Here is a 7,697-nt window from a genome sequence, read left to right on the forward strand (position 1 = left end):
TCTATGCCTATGACTGACGACCAGCTATAACCTTTCAAAATGAAAACATATATACCATTTTGAAAACAGATATACCAAGGAACGAAACAGGCATACCAAGGAACTGGATGAGATTCTTGACCTTCCCTTCCCGACACCCAAAGATCTAATACATACCAGGTCTGGTCGCAAACTACAATGCCACTGCCTTTCTCTGGTGCAACTAGCTATGAACTGCTTACCAGAACAAATAGATACCAGAGGGTAAGTAGATACCAAAGCGTGTAGATAACATAGCACGTCCAAAGGCTGGAATTGAAATCTTGGAGACTCTTTTAGGCAGGCGGCGACAAAACGACGACGAAATACTGAAGGAGTGGCACTAGTTTCTGCTTGAGCCTTCTGCGCCGACTATCTTTTACCATAAAAGAGTTGCATGCTAATAGCCATGTGGAAGGGGCTTGCATGCTAATAGCCATGTGGAAGGGGCCTTGATAGACATGTGGAAAGGACCTCGAAAGGGCATTGGAAACTGTATATAAAATCACAGAACTTTGGATAAAATGGTATTGCCACAATTTTCTTGCATAGGGCCACGTGAAGCCTGTAATAAGAGGTAGAATGCTTTTAGTCTTAAAACTTTGGCTAAAATTTACGTGAATAAAATTGTTACGGTTAAACTTTGGTTAAAATACGAGAAAACCAAAAAAACGGGTCGACTGATCAATTAATAAGTGGTCAATCGATCCATCAATCGCTATAGTCCTTGCTATGCCACATACAGAGACTAATAATGAGAGCAATGTAGCCGAGCAGGGTTATCCAGTCAACTGACAAGCATCATATCTGCAATTGAAACTTTACAAAAAAATTTATATCAACGTCAAACCCTAAATGGTTATTATAATATACTATGCATTTTGAATGGTTACTTTCTTTGATATTGGAGCCAAGCATGGGATTTCGTCATCGGATGAGATTAGCAATACGTAAGGAGATATTACAATGCACTTCTCACTTTAGTTAACCTATTTATATTTGCGTAGTCTAACAAGGCGGAGGAGTTGTCCGAAAAGTCATAGAAATTCCCGTTTTATTTAGAGAAAATTTGGTAAGGATTTTTGTAAATTCAAGTTACAATTGTCAAATTTTAAAATTTTAGCTGTTCTAGACGTTTTTGATGGTGTTGAATCCATTTCCACCATCAAAAACACGATTCAAACACTGCCTCTATAAAATCTTTTGAGATATATTTACTTAGATTCCAGCCACTTTTAACTGTCCTCCATTTATATTAATCTTTAACTCTTATTAATATTTATATATTTAGCAATATATATTATTAGTTGAACTTATATAAATATAAAATTTAGTCATATACGTTAATAAAATTATAACTCCAGAAATATTAATTCCAATCTCTAATAATTATAATATAGCGCAGTGCTCATCTCACCTACTTAAACAATGCATTTAAATATAGCCCGATCGATGCGAAAGCGGTTTGTCGGTCTCACTTTGCTTAGACCAGTAAGCTTTATATATATATATATAACCTGTTCGGTTCACATGAATGATGCCGTGTTAAATTCGTAGATTAGACTGGTACTGGAATTTTCTTTTAAAATATTAGTTTAATGGGCCTAAAAGCTTTAGAGTTCTCTCTTAAAAAGCCTACAGTTATGGGTTACGATGGATTCTGATATTGTATGCTTTCCATTTGCACTTTCATTTTGTGGAAACCTTTCAATAATTATGCATTCTGATTAATATTTTTATATTGTATTATTTTTATATTGTATTAGTTTTACATTGAATTTTCAATGCACTTCCAAATTTATATTATGTTTCTTACGTTTTATATTATTTTATAAGTTTAATTCTATGATTTTTTTGGCTAATAAATATCAAAAGAAATTGAGAGTTTAATTATTTTTTTTTACGGGTGGTTTGTTAGTAAGGAAACAAGATTACTCATGGAACAACAAAGTATTTTTTTCAAATCAGCGTAATTTTGAGATCCATGGTTATAGATGAAGAAAGTTCTATATAATATAAAATTGAAATCAATTAATTTTAGGGAAGTTTAGGAAGAGCTCTTTTTTCAAAGATTTTATGCCTAATTGAGCTAGAAAACCAAAAACTTTGAGTAAGCATATGCATAATAGGTAAGGAGAATATGAGGCATCCACCTCAATAGGGTTAAACCATTCTTTATAGCTATTACCTGGTCTTGGACTATGAGGAAATTGTTCTTCAATGTTCTTAAGGTGAGAAATATCTCCTATTTAGCCTCATTTCTTTCCATGATAACTTTACCCAACAACATTTTAAGGTTCTATTAGAGGTCAAATGCATAAAAGCTGAGGAGAATATGAGGCATGAACTTCAATACGGCTGAGTCACTCCTTGTAGTTGTTACTTGGTCTTTGATCATTAGGAAATCATTCTTCAATTTTCTTGAGGTGAATTATCATCTCTTTACGGTTCAAGACCACCTTGTCCAACATGAGAAATATCTCGTATTTAGCCTCATTTATTTCCATGATAAGTTTGCCCAACAACATTTTAAGCTTCTAGTAGAGGTCAAGGGTAAGAAGATACTAATTTTGTCTTCCCTGGGTGTGCCCCAGTTTAAGGAGCCAATTTGAAGCATCTACCATGACCTCCAAGTCTATGGTGCATGACCTATCTACAACTGCTACCACCTCAAACTACCTGAGCTCCTCACGAACAATCTTTATAATTCGCTCTACATACTCACTCGTAGAGACTTCAACTCATAAAAGAGCTGTAGAGACTTCAACTCATAAAAGAGCTTGTGAACCCCCCTAACTCCTTTTCTGCTACTACCTTGGTAGATGTAGCCCCTTTTCGTGAGCTTTTTTTGGGTCATAGGATTATGGTATTTTTTAAGGATTCAATATTTTTCCTATATATAGTATTATAAGCGACTATTATGGTTTGAAAATTCATACGTATCGAATGTAGGTAAATATTCAATAAAAAACATGTAATTTTCTATTAAAATTGGTAATTTTTTATGAATATCATCCATTTAATCATATATATATATATATACACACACACACGTAATCAAATTTTTAACCAAATAGACGAATATTTTTTAAGAAAATGTCCAAAAAATAGCCCATCTGTAAAATTTCACCCCTACAATTTCACATCGGATATTAAACCATTGGAGACTAGTAATACCTAAACTATGGGTGCTATAAAACTAACTTGTGTAGTCACAAAAGACTAAAAATAATAAACAAAGAGAAAATGTGCTCTTCCTGGCTGGTTAGGTGAGACAAATAGAGCTCACTAATAAGAGGGAGAACTAAGAACCAACAAAAGAGAAACGATAAGTTTGACGACAAAACCACACTGACTTCATTATCCTAAGCTTAAGTTTGACGATAAAACCACACTGACTTCATTATCCTAAGCATAAATAGGCACTTGATATTATAAAGGCAAACATAAAGGAAATTAAGAATATTACAATGCTTGGGAATTAATGGCGTGAGAATAATGGCCACCACCTTCCCATGTCCCTTATATGAGCTTTATTAGCATCTTTTGAAAAAACCTAACTCTGAACCACTCTCACCTCCCGATATAAAGAACTTGATCGTAGAGGTTACTTATTTTTGTGACCACCCACCAATATTAATGAATTGATCCTACATGTTGTAGGGATTACCTTATTAGTGAAATAAGTCGCGTTCTATGATAGGTTGCTCTTTATTCTCATCACTCTTCTTATTTCAAGGTTAGCGTTTTTCATTTATTAAAATTAATGGAGAACTTGTATTATTGGAGAGAGTTTGTTTCTTAATGGTGTGTTCTAGTTTAGGTATTAGTTTCTAGTTTTTAAGTATAATTTTTAACTCTTTTATTTTCATGTAAATTTAAATATTCTTGATGAATAATAATCTCTCTTATTTTCATGTAAATTTAAATATTCTTGATGAATAATGATCAATGTAGAGCGTTTTCCATGAGACAATCTCTAAGTCCATCTTGCTCACCTATAACCTGCTACATTTTAGAATATATTTATTTCTTTCATTTTTAACATGGTATAAGAGATTAGGAAGAATTGAGAACGAGTGAGTGAAGTATTGAATAAGGTTGGCGTGAAGGTGAAATATCCTGCTATATTTTAGAATATATTTATTTCTTCCATTTTTAACATAGTATAAGAGATTAGGGAGAATTGAGGATGAGTGAAGTATCGAGTAAGGCCGGCGTGAAGGTGAAATATCCTGTGTGAGTGATTTTTGCAAGTCGTGTAAAATATCCTGTGGGAGTGATTTTTGCAAGTCGCGTAAGCATAAGAGAAGGCAACACGAGCGGTTTGGAGCAATGCATGGAATGGATTGTTAGTGATAAGGGGGATCAATGCACATTTCTCTATTAACAACACTGTTGCTCTATGTTATGACCAACATGAGATTTGGGAGGATATCCGCACTGTTCACCCTTCACTGATATGAATTCTCTTCAGTGCGGACTAGTCTTTGTCGACGTGGAGGTTGACTACAGGCTGAGTTAGTGAGTTGGCTACGGATTCATGGCTCGTTGACGTGATCTATGGCATGCCCGGTGGGAGACACAAACACACAATCTTGTGGACAGTTGTGGTGATCAGTCTTTCCTGGGACGAACTAGAGCAGCGGAGGTCAAGATGAACAACGAAGGTCGAGATTAGTGTAGCGTAGGTTGAGGTCGAGACTGCCCAATAGGTCGTTGCAGCAGATTGGCATCAGAGATTGAGATCCATGCAGCGGAGGTCGAGGGCGAGACTTCCCAGCAGATTGTGGGAGCAGATCGGCAACAGAGGTCGAGTTCGAGACTGCCCAGCATATCGGTAGCAAAGGTCGAGCTGGCGGATTGATTGTGCAGGATTCGTGTGAAAAAGTGTGGCATCCAAGGCTCGTTGACCTACGTAAATAGTGTTTAGTCTAGTGTGTATGCCAGTTTACAACCTCTGGTGTGGGAACTTTGTGTGGATCATGCAGCATGGTGAACCACCATTTTTGCAGTATTCAACCCGTTGATGTGTCGATAGAGGCTGCATTCCATGGATTGTCGGTGTGTGAGCATCGTCGGAGCGTGATTGAGCTGCAGAGGAAGCGTGGTTGAGTTGTTGTGTAATGTTATCGGTGAACATTGTGGTATTATGGTGAACGTTGTTGTGAAGAATGTTATTATGAAGAACGTTTTGGTGACTGCGTCAATTGGAAACATTGTCATCCTTTCTCTTTGTTGCTGGTGTAAACCCATATCTGCCTGCTTTCGAAGTGCATCATCCCTTTATCTGTAATATGCACTTCATTGTTTGGCTTTTCCTTTTTTGGAATGATTAATTGCGTGTTTTTCTTCCTCGAAGGCGTGCAGCAAAAGGGTTTTTTAGGAGGGTTGTTTGGCTAAGGGTCAATCGAATGATTTTAATGCTAAAACGACTTGATTCTAATCTGAAAGCTCTCAGAACACCGTAGATCTCTGTTATTCTGTGTGTTGGAAGATTTTGGAGTGTGATTTGATTTAATTAAATTTTATGTTGTTTTAAGTTTTCGAAGATCACTCTTCTGGATCTCGAGATAGATCTATTGGTGACAGATCTGGTGATTGTTGGGTATTTTGCTGGGGAAAATAACAAAAACCAAATATTCAAACTAAACACAGAGGCAATGCTCTGTTTTACCTCCACAGGATTTTTGTGCACAGACAGCTTAAAAAAAATTTCATGAAGAAACAGAGTATTTCACCACCATTAAAAACATTCTATTCATTAAAACCTGATGCAAAGATTTACCACTGTAAAATCCCTTTTTTATATTCACTGCTGTGAAAAATAACTTACTGTTGTAACAAACGTTTACATGAGCTTACTGCTGTAAAACAAAATTCACACAGGCTTAAAAAATTTCACGCTCCACCATTTCCTTTATGCAAAACCACACATGTTTTTTGCTATTCCTCTGTTTTACAATTCCTTACAAAACATTACCAAATACATTTGTGCACTGCTGTGCATTCACCCTCTGGTTCTTCACATTTTTCACACTGCTGTGTATGAAATACAACACATGGTTTTCGCTTCACCACTCTAATTTTACTCTGCTGTGAACTCACAAATAAAACCTCCCGTGTCCCATACAAGAAAACACAAGTCAACACAGTAATAAATTACATCACATATCCCATACAGAATTTATGTAATAAGTACATTCGCCCATACCTTCTCATAAAAAAAACTTACCAACTCTATGTAAAACTTTAATATTCTACCTACCACTATGACATTTCATTAAGACATATGGTCAACCAAAACTTAGATTTACTCCACGCAACATTTAATATTTGCCGCCGGGTGAATTTCAAACATTATGCGATTTGGTTTTGGGAAGCCATCGGGTCCACTCCATCGCATCGCAACTTTACTCATGTCAAAGGCTTCAACTCTATGACATTGCCGATAGCGATGTGCCGATGCGATATCGGCGATCGCTCATCGCAAACACAAGAGCTTCCTCATAACTCCTTCACTTTGACTTTGCCGATGCGATATCGGCATTCGCTTATCGCAAAACACAAAGGCTCCTTTATAATGCCTTCACTTCATTTTGCCGATATGCCGACTTGCCGATATGCGATATTGGCCATTTCACTTCGACTTTGCCGATACGCCCGGATTATTGTCCTTAGGCTGCCGCATGCCTCAGCTGTCGCACAGTTAAAATTATACTTTCAACACTCCCCTTTAATTTCAACTGTCGGGCATTCAATCATGCCCAAACACTTCCTCAAAAATTCGAAGCTTTTCTGATCCAATGGCTTTGTCAGGATGTCTGCGACCTGTTCCTGAGTGCTGCAATGTTGCAAACTGATTTCTCCATTGCTTACCAATTCTCTGATATAATGAAACCTTGTATCGATGTGCTTCGTTCGTTTGTGAAACACTGAATTCTTTGACAATGCAATAGCTGAGCTATTGTCACAAAAAATGACTGTCGCTTTTGCCTGCTCTTGGCCTCAGCTTCTCAACATTCTTCTCATCCACACTGCTTGACATGCTGCTGCTGTAGCTGCCACATATTCAGCCTCTGCTGTAGACAATGCTACAATGGACTGCTTCTTAGAAGCCCATGAAATGGCTCCTGAACCCATATGAAAAACATAACCGGAAGTGCTCTTCCGATCATCTACACTTCCAGCCCAATCGCTATCAGTGTAACCGATTAAATCTGAACTTTCTGAGACACTATATAATATGCCAAACATTTTGGTACCTTTGACATACCTCAAAATTCTCTTTGCTGCCTGCCAATGTGCCTCCTTTGGCCTCTCCATGAATCTGGAAATTAAACTAACAGCATACATTAAATCAGGCCTAGTTGCTGTTAAATACATAAGGCTGCCCACAATGCTTTTATACAAGCTAGGATCAAAGTCCTTGCTGCTGTCCTCTTTGCTGAGCTTTAATCCCATCACTGTGGGAGTGATGGCTGCCTTGCATTCTTCCATGTTAAATCTGCCCAAAACTTGATTTACATATCTTGCTTGAGAAATAAAAATTCCTTTTTCATTTTGCTCTACTTCTATGCCTAAGAAGTATCTCAACAAACCCATGTCAGTCATTTCAAATTCATCTTTCATGACTGATTTAAAATTCTCAATAAGATAAATATCATTTCCAGTGAAAA

This window comes from Pinus tabuliformis, chromosome 2_1 (assembly GCF_031772625.1).
Source record: "Pinus tabuliformis cultivar Carrire ecotype Pingquan chromosome 2_1, CPIR1, whole genome shotgun sequence".
NCBI lineage: Eukaryota > Viridiplantae > Streptophyta > Pinopsida > Pinales > Pinaceae > Pinus > Pinus tabuliformis.